We start from the raw sequence: 12,665 nt of genomic DNA, 5'->3' as shown, positions 1-12,665 counted from the left end.
AGAAAGCAATCAAGTAGAAAGACAAAAGACAGAAAATCTAAGGCAGGTCTTTGGTAGAACTGTTATTCTTTTTGCTCCTTGTGATTTTTAGTGAAGAGGGAACTAAAAATCTATAACAAGCAGGATGGCCTACATAATTCTGGACACAAAGCAAAATGAAAATGTATGGGCCGTTATTCAAAAAGTATTTCAAATTTCAGGATGGTGAAAGCAGATCATAAAGCTAAAAAAGGAGGCCCTTCTGACCACAGGGTCCTGTGTGACTAGGCAAGTTGTTCATCCATGAAGCTGGCCCTAATAAAAAGCAAGAGGTATCCCATTTTCTCACTCTCTGGATAAACCCCCTTTGGTGCCTCCCTGTTGTCCTGTCCTTTCTTATCCTTGTACCCAAAATCTCCAGTACTTGGGAAGGGCCCATCCTTCACAACCAGAAGTCCAAGAGACCAGATCCAAGGTGTTACTTCAACTTTAGGCAGCTACCATTATACTTTGGTGCAGATGGTTTTGCGTTGAAACCTGTAATTCCCTTATCTGTGCTGACTTTGTGCTTTTCAGTTGCAACTGTCCTTGTAAGCAAAGACAGCACGGGGGTGTCAGAGAAGAACATCATTATCTAAGTACCTGATATTTTCTTTAACTTTTATTTTAAGTTCACGGGTACAAGTGCAGGTTTGTTACATAGGTAAACTTGTGTCATGGGGATTTGTTGTACAGATTATTGCATCACCCAGGCGTTAAGCCTAGTACCCATTAGTTATTTTTCCTGATCCTCTCCCTCCTTCTACCCTCCATCCTCCAAAAGGCCCCAGTGTGTGTTGTTCCCCTCTATGTGTCCATGTGTTTTCATCATTTAGCTCCCACTTATGAGAACATGCTGTATTTGGTTTTCTGTTCCTGTGTTAGTTTGCTAAGGATAATGGCCTCCAGCTCCACCTATGTTCCTGCAAAGGAACGAACTACCATTTCTTCTTTTCTGTGGCTGCATAGTATTCCACCGTGTATATGTACCACACTGTCTTTATCCAGTCCATCATTGATGGGTCTTTGGGTGGATTTCATGTGTTTGCTATTGTGAATAGTGCTGCAATAAACATATGTGCACATGTGTCTTTTATAATAGAATGATGTATATTCTTTTGGGTATATACTCAGTAATGGGATTGCTGGGTCAAATAGTATTTCTGCTTTTAGGTCTTTGAGGAATTGCCACACTGTCTTCAATAATGGCTGAATTAATTTGCACTCCTACCATTCATTAATTCATTTGAAAATGTTCAATATATGTGAAACCCAAGAAGGATTTCCCACAAACTCACTAGGGATTGTGCTGGGCTAAGCTGATCTGTTTATTAGGAATGCCAATGGTGCAATGATCTAACTGCGCAATGATCTCATCATGTTTTCATAATTAGGCTTTGTGACTGCCATAGAGAGAATCGACTCAAACACAGTTCACTAGTGTCAAATACTCTTGATAGCACTCTGGAAGATCATTGCCATACATCATGCAATCCGGTTCTACTTAGGCTCTGACAGGTACATTTTGCCTGCTTCAAGTTTGTGATGAGCTAGTAGTGGTCCTCCCTGGTCCTTCAGACCTCTGTCATACTTGTTTTTCTGGAAAAAAGGAAAGTAAATATGAGGATGAGCATGAAACAATCAAAGTTGTCACCTAGGTATATTGTGAATCTTTTAGTGTCAAGTCAGAGAAAATCTGGCTCAAAACCGGCTAAACAAAAAAAGAAGAAATGTAGACTCTCATGTAGCTGAAACACCTGGAGCTGTCAAAGCCTTGGAGCAAGGCTTGATTATATGATGGCTCACCTATGTCATCAAATGCTTTTTTTTTTTTTACATTTTTCTTCTTGGCTTTCTATGACATTTCGCTTACTCCTAAAGCTGGATTCCATTATACTTCCAAAATTATTTCCGGTACCTTCTGGATCTTTATTATTCTACATGAATCTCCAACAGGGAGAGAGAACCTCTTCCCTCGTAGTTCTCTGAGCCAGGAAGGATTTTTTCCCAGAAGCCCCAGCAAACACCTCCTTATTTCTCACTGGCCTGAACTGAGTCTTCTGATTTGAACTAATCACTGCAGCAAAGCCAATCGGATGTGCTGATGGGCTTAAACCACCCAGAGTTCTACTCTAGAACTGAGAGTAGGGTGTACTTCCTCCAAGCACGTGGGCTGTATGGTAAAGGTACTGTTACCAGGATAGTGGGAGAATGCTATGTACTGAGAGGGTTAAACTAGCAAAAGCCCATTACCCCACCAATAGGAAACATTGACTATTGTGAAGTCAGTGGCCACCAGACCCTGAGCTCCCCGCCCCATGTGCTATAGAGTCTAGGATGTTGAAGAGAGCTGGGAGGAGGTGCCAAGAACATTAGGCTGCTTCCTACCATCTAGCTTACTCCAACATGTGAGTAACACCAACACAAATGAAAAGCCATCAAATGTGTCCAATAGTGAATATCATCCTGGCAGACTCTGAACTAGGAGGGAGAGTCCTGGAGAGGTGTTTATTTTCTGATATAAAAAAGGTAAGGAGAGCTTTCATTTTGATACACAGTACTAACAATAATCCTTGATATCACGCACACCTGGAAGAAAACAGAAAAGCAGAAACTGCAAAGGTTTAATCTTAACTACCAAGGGGATGCAGAAGCTAATTGATATTAAGATATTCATTCATTCTACCATTTATCAATGTCTGCTGTGTACTTAACCCTCAACTAGGCACCATATTAGACAGGTACAGTTTAGCATAGGTACAGTTTAGCATACAGGTTAGCAAAGGCTTTAGAATCTTTCAGACCTAGGGATGAATCCCAGTTCTGTCGCTCAGCCTCTTTTAGCCTCAGTTGCTTCGTGGTAAAGTGAGGATAAACCTACCTTAAGTGGCTGTTGTAAATATTAAATGACAAGAAGAAATAAAAGTTAAATAAAGCATTCATCCAAGTGACTTGCACACTTATAGTCATAAGAAATGGTAGGTATCTTAATTAATAGTAGTAGTACTTGTTGTTATACTTGAATGGCTAGTGAGACATGGTCTGTGTTCTTGAGATGCCTTTCTAGGGGAGGAGGTGTGGAATGTGTACAGGTAATGAGTGTCAGAAGAGAAGCAGAGATGAACTGATATAGAAGTTCACAGGAAGATGAAATTTCTTCTCCATGTTGAGAGCTGAGAAGGCTCACCAATATGTATTTTACATGCAGAAGCTAGCAGGATGATGTCTAACTTTAGGTGACATCTTTTGAGTCTTTTCTCATGTCTCGCTAAGAAATGAAATCTTAAGTGTCAGTAAAAGGTTGTAAGAGAAAGATACATGAGCAACACTGACACTTGCATAAGCACGTGTGCTCTAGAGAAGGCGAGTTGCTGGATGTCTCCACTGCTCTGTCCCGCCTCACATGAGAGATGAAATTGTTATTGCCTGTCCATGTAGCAAAAGGAGTAGCTGCTTGATTCATGGTTTAGTTGGGGCTATTAGGTTGTACTCCCAAAGGTATTTGATAATCTGTTCAACTGAGCACAGTCATTTGTCTTGTTTGCTGACTGCTTAGCAGATGAATTTGTGATTTTGGTAATTACTATGTGAACGTTAATAAGACATGATATCTTTTATTAATTAGCACTTGGGGTTTCTTTTTCAAAATAGCAAAATCTAGATGATTTACAAATATTAATGAGTCACTAGTGTTAGATTTGCAAAATTAACATTTGGAGGCTACTCACTCTAGAATAGTTTTCCCCTTTGAAGTCTTTTACTGAAGAACAAAGACCAGAGACAACATACTGTACTCTGCACCCTAGAAAAGGCTAATTAGGTCTGCTCAGGCAGAAATGGTTTAATTTAGAGATGTACTTATTTACACATTTTTCCATTTTAATTCTCTCCAAAGAGGTTTTGGTGGTGAAAGGATAAAATACTTTCAGAAAATTAAGTTATGCTTGAGGAATGATTTTCTAATAGAATTCTATGAGATTCAGACCTGTTTTTCAAACGTAGGGGGTACTGCAGATGTACCCACCTACTCCCCTACAAAACAAACACACACACACACACACACAGCATAAAAGGACACAACAGTGTGCTGGAGCAGCGTGCTGGAGCAGGTTGGCAGGAGCTTCATTCTGCTCTGGGGCTCTCTCCCCTGTAGCCAGCCTCTTCCTTCCATGTACACATGTACCAGCAAGCCATCATGAAAAGCCACTTCCTAGCAGGGACTGGCAGTCATGAGGTTATGCAGCAAAGAACAGCGTCTTTAGTAGGGTAACTCAGTCGGAAAGTACTTCTGAACAAAGCAATCAGATGGCACATTGTTACTGCCCTCCCTGAAGAACTCAATGACTCTTAGAACAGTACCATTTCCTTTAAAGATCCAGATGCCTACTGTGCCTTAAACTGCCTGCATGGCCCATGGTTGACAGCTTCAACAAGCATTTCTTGAGCACTCACTGTGTGCCTCACACTGTATTGGTCCTGGTAAAGGCTTTATAGTGCACAGCAAAGACAGCCTGTGCCAGGCAGGGTGTAGAGCCCATGTCGCTGGTTATTACAGGAGTAACTATGATGCAGCTTGCTTTTGCCACTAAATTTAAATGAGCAAATAGACTCAAAGGAAGAGATTATTCATCTTTTCTGCCAAGCCACCTTTTCAGAAACCCAAATAATTCCTATAATGTAGGGATTATTTGTAATAATTACTATAACCTTCACTTAAGGCCTGATTATGTGCCACATATTATGCAGTTTACCTTTGTTTTTTCACTTCTCACAAAGATATCTTTGTTAATTACTTATATTTGTAAGCCCATTTTTTAGATGGGCAAATTCATGACTAAGATGTTAAGTAACTTGTCAAGTTACACAGCTATTAAAAGGCAGAGCTATATCAGTGGCTGCCATGATATGCAAACAGGTTTAGTTTAATTTTCTAAATAAATGTTTAATTCAGTGCCCAAATTTTTTTCTTATTACAAGTCACAAAATGAAACTACTGAGCTTTTCACCTGTAGAGTTGCTATTCTGGCATAGTCTACAGATTAAACGTTAAACCCTCAGCTACATAGCAAGAATCTGGAGCTATTGTTTGGGCTATTCATGGAGATGTCTTTGCCAACTGTGTGCAGTTGGGGCAGGTGAGTCCTTCAGGGGCACCCCATTAAAAGGGTGTATGAACATAGTCATCTGCTGCCCCACAAAAGTAGGCACTGGTATGGGAGGATGTGCGGAAGACAGAGCCTCTCTCAGCTGGGTGGTCTGTTGCTCTGGCTTTGTCTTTGTTGCCTGGGCAACATCTCTCTAGAATGTGAGAAACTCACTTTCCTTTTTGCATGTTGATCTGTGGGAAGGACTAACAGCTGTAGCTATAGGTTGCCTATTATCCACTACCACCTATAGTTGAGAAGCAGAAACCAGATTTTGGAGAGGTATACCATCATGCCCAGGGTGCAGAAAGATATTAAATCATCCAGCTTATTTTATGTAGTTCTGAAATCAGATGGGAGAAAGATCACGTCCCTGAATCCTGGGAGCTTTTTCTACCAAATTTTTCTGTAAGACACATATCCTATAGAAATATACTTTATTTTTCCTGTGATAACTGGAGGGAATTTGGAGAAGACAGTGTTATAGAGTAATTGTAAACATGAGTTTTGACATCAGTTCTTGATTCAAAGCTTGGCTTCACCATATGCTAACTATGTCTTTGGGCAAGTTATTTAACTCCTCTTAACCTGTTTCCTCATCTAATAAATGGGAACATTCATATATAGATTTTGCATATGATTGATTTCTAATTATTTATTCAAAGTCTACTCTGTGTCAGGCATTCAGCTAGAGGCTAGTGAAACAACTGTGAATTAGAAGACATGGTGTCAGCCTTCGTAGAGGTTAAATCTCACAGAAAAGGTGCATATTTAAATAGTCATTTCAAGTATAGAGTTACAAAAGAGTTTTTCCTCTTTTTTCACCATGAATGAACCTTGGAAGCAAACAACAGGGAAAACTTAACTAGCTTAGGGGTTGGAGATAGCCTCTCTAGGAAAAAAAATAGTAAGGTCTTAAAGGGAGGTATGAGATAATCTGGTGACTAGTAGGAGTAATGTGGTTACAAGGGAATGTATTTAAAGGCCTATAAGCAAGACAAAGTATAAACACTGGAAGAACCAAAAGTATAGATGAGACCAGACCATTCCAGAAAGGTGCAGAGTGGTGTTAGATGAAGTTGAGAGAGAGGCGAAAGTTCATGGAATCTTAGAGAGTCTCATAAACTGTGTTAAAACATTTGGACTTTATCCTAAAGGCAACGGGAAGTCCTTAAGGATTTAAATGGGAGTACTATATAGAGAAGTTGTGAGTATTGAATAAAATAATATGCACATATGCTTAGCCTACTATTAGTACCTATTAACCTTTCAATAAATTCAAACTGTCATTATCATCAACTTCATCATTCTTAGTATTACCAACTTTAGGTAAAAGGTAAAAATCCTGCCCCGCACTATGGAAAGAAACTTAAGTAGTTTGTGGTGGAGGAAACATGTAAATCCTGAAAGGCTGGGAAAACCATTCTCAACTTGCAGTAATGCGAAGCCCAAGGCGAGTTTTCCTTCAGGTATATTCTTCCTCCTGTTTCTTTGCTTCTCTGCCTTGCTACCTCCACAGTGAATTCACAGCTTGTTAAGCAGTGAAGTCATAATTCTTTCTGGCAGTTCTGTCATTTTCATAATGGATTCTTTGCTAGAGCCTAAACATACAAAAATGCAGGTAGACAAGATTATATGTTTTCAAGGAAAGCCAGGGCCAGGGGTGGGGTACTGCAGGGAGTATGAGGGGACATCTTACTGCAGGAAGTTTGAGGCAGCAGCTCTGAAAAGCAGATAGTTTGCATAATGACATGTATCCATCTGCATTGAGATGACTTTGTTTTAACCAGGAGGAGATGTCAGATTGCTTGGCATTTTACTGTGAAATAAATACTTTGCATCCTTGGGTAGCAAATAAAACAACAGGACTCAGTAAAAGGTGAGGAAAGCAAAACTCATCATTTCTAAGTTCATTAGACTGCTCACATTCCTTCACCTCAGAACTTGCTACAGATAGATTATGAAATAAGATTGGACTAAAGAATTGAAATGCTTGATTTTGTCAGCCACTGTGGTATTAGAATATTGACTGTGAGGCAGAAGATACATTGTTTATTTATGTGTAACCCATCGTATTCATAAAAAATGTGAAGGGACCAGGTCAATTAGGTTCTAGAACCAACTCTACCATTAATTGTGTGCCCTTGGGCGTAACTTTGCACCTCTCTATCAATGAAGATCTTTACTTATAAAATGGATTTCTTAAACTGATAGACACCAACGAGCAGAATAAACATTTTTTTTGGCTCTGAGGCTCATATATAATGCTATACAAGGAATGACCTTTTACTGAGGCAGGCACTTGGTGACAAAAGCACAAACACAGATAATGGCAGTTGAGGAGGGTATACAGCAAGGATCAAAAAGTGGCACCAGAAGACACAAGCATTTCTTGAGCACCCACTCTGTGCTTCCCACTGCATTGGGCCTGGTAAAGGCTTTACAGTGCACAGCAAAGGCAGCCTGTGCCAGGCAGGGTGTAGAGCCCATGTCGCTGGTTATTACAGGAGTAACTATGATGCAGCTTGCTTTTGCCACTAAATTTAAATGAGCAAATAGACTCAAAAGAAGAGATTTTCATCTTTTCTGCCAAGCCACCTTTTCAGAAACCCAAATAATTCCTATAATGTAGGGATTATTTGTAATAATTGCTATAACCTTCACTTAAGGCCTGATTATGTGCCACATATTATGCAGTTTACCTTTGTTTTTTCACTTCTCACAAAGATATCTTTGGTAATTACTTATATTTGTAAGCCCATTTTTTAGATGGGCAAATTCATGATTAAGATGTTAAGTAACTTATCAAAAGTTACACAGCTATTAAGAGGCAGAGCTATATCAGTGGCTGCCATGATATGCAAACTGGTTTAATTTAATTTTCTAAATAAATGTTTAATTCAGTGCCCAACATTTTTTCATATTACAAGTCACAAAATTGAAACTACTGAGCTTTTAGCCTGTAGAGTTGCTATTCTGGCATAGTCTACAGATCAAACATTAAACACTCAACTACATAGCAAGGATCTGGAGCTGTTGTTTGGAGTTGAATGAGTATGAACTCACTCAGATGGATGAGGGAAGTCAATACAGTTTGGTTGTGGGACACAGGCTTTTAATCAGAAAAAAACCTGGCTTGGAATACTCTGTCATGTATTAGCTGCATACATTCATTCATTTATTTCACATATCTCAGGTGCCAGTCATGTGTCAGATATTGGGTTTGGCTGTAGGAGTATGACAGCAACCAAGACAGATAAAGAAGAATGAAGGAAAATCACTTGCTTTATTTCTCTCTGTCACTCTCTGCCCAGCATGCATACTTGAAATCATTTGATTAAATATATAATGAGACCTACTATATACTCAAAGAGATAGAACTTTCTCTGAGCAGTCAAAAAAAAAAAAAAGGTGGTAACGTGTGGTTAGGATTTTCCTTGTTTTCACTCTTCTGGGTTGAAAAGAACTTGAATAACTCAAAAATTGAAATGCCTTTTAAAAGTATTAACCTTTTGCACCTTTTTGTTGTGGTTAATGTGGTTTCAAAACCAATATTTAAGTACAAACCATGGGTCAGATGCTGTGCAAACCTCTTCAAAGTGATACAATTTTTTATTTTCTTTAGAGATGCTATACTAATGCATTGTCTTCAAGGAGCTTTTAGTTTAACGGGAAACATAGCTCGCCCCAAAGTGAAAGTCATGCATCTTACAAGTCCAGTTTCTAAAAACATGACTTTTCCATCAGCCCTGGAGGGTGAGAATTCAGAGTAATGAGGCAGTAAGTTTTCTTAAAAGAGTTTCATTGCAAAAAAGGATGAGAAGAGAAAGATGTAGTAACAGTGTTGAAATGGAGAAGTTTTTTGTTTTTTGGTTTTTTTTTTTGTCTTGGTTAATGATTTTTAAATATTAGCAAGGAGGAAGCAAGCACAAGAATTTGGGCAGAGAAGAAGGACCCAACAACAGTGATTTTTGCTGTAGTGACTCAGAATGTAGCATAATATATAAACCAAATAGAATGGTATCCTGGAAAGGAACAAAGGCCAGTGAATCTATGAGTCAGTCATTAAGGAAATACAATGATTCTTTCTCTAAATCTGCACCTGAGTATGACAACTAAACTTAGGATAAAGGGACAACATCTTCAGGACAGAGGGATGAATGCCTGGAATGCTGAAATTTCACAAGTGGCAATTGTTATGAAGGAATAGCAATGGGGGAGGGGTATGTAAATTGCACACATGTGTACGTGTTTGTGTGTGTGTGTGTGTGTGTGTAAATAGGTAGGATGACTTCTTTGGATTTATTGAGTAGGAGGGGAAGATGATGTATGTATGAGAGAGAGGTGGGCATGCAAAGGGCTATAAGAAGAATGTTTTGCACTGAAGCCAGGGTGAGCAATTTGAATTTTACTCTGAGTCCAGGAGGTAGACATTGGAGAATTTTAAGTAGAAGAATGACATGATCTGATTCACATTTTTAAAATTTTTTTTCTGGCTATTTGGCAGAGTACAGCAAATTTCAAGGGGCAAAATTGGGATGTAAGAAAACCAGTGAGGAGGGTGTTACCAAGCCCAGATGAAAGATGATGGTGGCTTGGACCAGACTGGTAGTACTGAAGATAGATAAGGATATATCTGAGAGCAATGTAGTACATAAAACCTTGAATCTTCTGTTAAAATTGATATGGAGAATAAAAGAAAAGAGAAAAAAACGACATCTTGATTTTTTAGCTCTCTAATGTGTGTATTTTAACCAGAACATCTTTATGAAAATGACCTTTTTGGAAGCCACTGTTGATTCTAATGCTGAAAGTGGAAGACTGGTCGGGGAGATACATTTGAGCTGGAGAGAGACTTAGAGTATCTTGGCCCTAAATTGTACCACAAAAGATATGCCAACTCCCACTAGGTCTTGGATCTTCCATTTGGGCTACCAAATCTGCTGTCTACATCATGTAGCCAAAGAAATGGCTTTGTTCATAAAACCCAACCCTATTTTTATTCATCAACACATGACCTTTATTCTTTGCCCGTGTTCCCATCTACTCATGTCTCATCCTTAAATTAGGGCTAACCAGGACAACAACATTTTTTGCAGCAATAGCTCCTTTATACCATGTGAATGCCTAATTGGTTCCCAGATTTTAAGTACTTTTAAAAGCTGATTATGTCAGGAGATCAAATTTGTTAATATAGATACATACTAAGGTTGAAGATCACCAGAGATTAGTATGGTGTCCAGGAAATCATACAAGTCATTAACTTTTGGAGGTGATCTTTACATAGGCTGTAATGACATACCAGGATGCAGTGCAGTGGGATAACTGTGTAAACTGCCACCACCCTAACCACTGCTTCCCAAAGGACGCCATGGATGAACTCCTCTGAGTCCAAGTTACACAAGCTTGACAAACAGAAACCATGTGGCCTCTATTTTGCATTTCATCCTGCTCATAATAGAAGGTCTTCTTTAATAGGAAGCAAAAATATACAGCAATAAATCTTTAAAAGTATTGTAACATTCAAACTGTCAATATTGGTTTTAAATTATTGCATCATTTTCTGAAATAATGAATGTCACGAGTTGTAATTAATTTACATATGCATTAAAGTCCACTTTCAAAGAAACCCTCTTTTCTCTTTCAAACCTTGGAAATTAAATATTTATAGTTGTTGTGATTTCATATATACATAGTTAATATTGCCTCTCAAAGCCACCTGCTCTCCACCATATGTCATTTTCTTTGCTGATTCCTTATAACCTCATAGATTTGAAGTTGGATTGACCAGAACAAAAATCCTACCAAAGGCTACATAAGTAAAAAGTGAAAAGCACTGAGCTAGGTTCATTTTAGTAGGACGTAGGAGGTAAATGGGGAGCAAATAGTCCTATCACCTTTAAGTATCCCTTCTTACAGTTTAATTCACTAAAGGATTTAAGAGTTTAGCTTTTAGTCCTTAAAGTTGAGTGACTGGGCAGTAATCAATGTATATTTATGGTATTAGAGAGCATTCCTCAAATTTTCCATCTCTTAATTCAGTTTATGTTTTTCAAAATAAAGATGAACACACAAACCAAGAACCATGCCTTGTGGGGTCCTCAGCTCAAGGCAAACTGGAGATCAGGAGACTGAGTGAGCTGTTTTAATGTGATGTTTAAAAAAAAAAAAACCTTGAAAATGAGAAAATCAAAAAGTAAAGAAGCCTAGAATATAAATAGAATATCAGTCATTACTGGAACTATATGTTGGCCTCTATTTCTTTCCATTTTTACTAAGCATAGAACTTCCTTGCATGTTTCTGCCTTGGATGTAGGGCTATTTTGAAACTGTGGGTTAAGATGGCCAGGCACTGTAATGGGAGAGAGTATCCTCCCTGCCTTTCTTAAACATGGGGTGGCTGCACGTGAAGACTACCTCTTCCAAAGCATCAGTCCTTTTCCTCTGCCTTCTCCTACATCCTGAATAGGTAATAATAATGATAACAAGGACAAACATTTATTTGGCACTCTTTGTGTTTTAAGCACTTGACTCTATGCTTCTAAAATCATAGCAAATAGACCTTTTCCGCCAAATATAAACTCATTCTTGTCTTCAGAACATCTTACCTGCATGGGCAGACAGGGCCTCCTCAGGACAACTGCATTCCAAAAAAAGCCTGAAATAAAGCATTAGGCAAGTATCTGCCTACAGGGCTGAACACATGGTGTTTTTAACAACATTTCCTGCAAGTTAGGTGAGAGTTTCTTGACTATCGATAGGATTTGATCTTACCAGCATATAATCCCCAGAAGAGCTTGGACTTGTTTTTTTCCCATATGAAGGTAGTACTTGACACATTGAAGAGACTTACCTAGTGTTTGGTATGAATTAATAAGCAGATGAATGAATGAATCAAAAGTTGAAAGAGGCCTGGTGCAGTGGCTCACACCTGTAATCCCAGCACTTTGGGAGGCAGAGGCGGGCAGATTACAAGGTCAGAATTTCAAGACCAGCCTGGCCAATATTGTAAAACCCTGTCTCCACTCAAAATACAAAAAAAAATTAGCCGGGTGTGGTGGCACATGCCTGTAATCTCAGCTACTCAGGAGGTTGAGGCAGGAGAATTGCTTGAACCTGGGAGGCAGAGGTTGCGGTGAGCGGAGGTCGCGCCACTGCACTCCAGCCTGGGCGACAGAGGGAGACTCTGTCTCAAAAAAAAAAAAAAAAAAAGAAAGAAAGAAAGAAAAGGAAAGTTGAAAGAACAAGAGATCATGGATATGTCAACTCTGCGAGTATGAATAATGCCTAAGTATCCCTGCTCTATTCTTTCTTTCAGAATGCTCACTGTCTCCCCACCACTCTTCATGTGTATACCTCCCACTCATTATTCAGATGTTACCTCAGAAAAATCTCCTCATTCAGGAAGTGGCCACTGATTCCTCAGATGATAAGGTTACTCTCTTTAGGGTATGCTGTACCTCTCTTACGAAATTTTCTCTTTCTCTTTTTTTTTTTTTTTTT

The 12,665-nt window shown here is 38.9% G+C and overlaps 1 protein-coding gene across 10 annotated transcripts in view; it reads left to right on the top strand.

Moving 5' to 3' along the window:
* Window positions 1–12,665, top strand: part of PPP2R2B (protein phosphatase 2 regulatory subunit Bbeta) — a 472,301-nt gene that overhangs the window by 148,622 nt on the left and 311,014 nt on the right. For 3 of the 10 annotated variants that reach the window (XM_017960027.3, XM_017960022.3, XM_017960025.3), the window contains exon 1: window positions 1,950–2,547. The exons of the other annotated variants lie outside the window; for them this stretch is intronic. The gene's annotated coding sequence lies outside the window, so the exon portion shown is untranslated. Of the gene's footprint in view, window positions 1–1,949; window positions 2,548–12,665 lie in introns of those variants that run through there. 10 annotated transcript variants of the gene reach the window in all.

This window comes from Papio anubis, chromosome 5 (assembly GCF_008728515.1).
Source record: "Papio anubis isolate 15944 chromosome 5, Panubis1.0, whole genome shotgun sequence".
NCBI classification, from domain to species: domain Eukaryota; kingdom Metazoa; phylum Chordata; class Mammalia; order Primates; family Cercopithecidae; genus Papio; species Papio anubis.
Note: the sequence above shows the minus strand (reverse complement) of the source record. Positions and strands in the feature narration are given on the sequence as shown.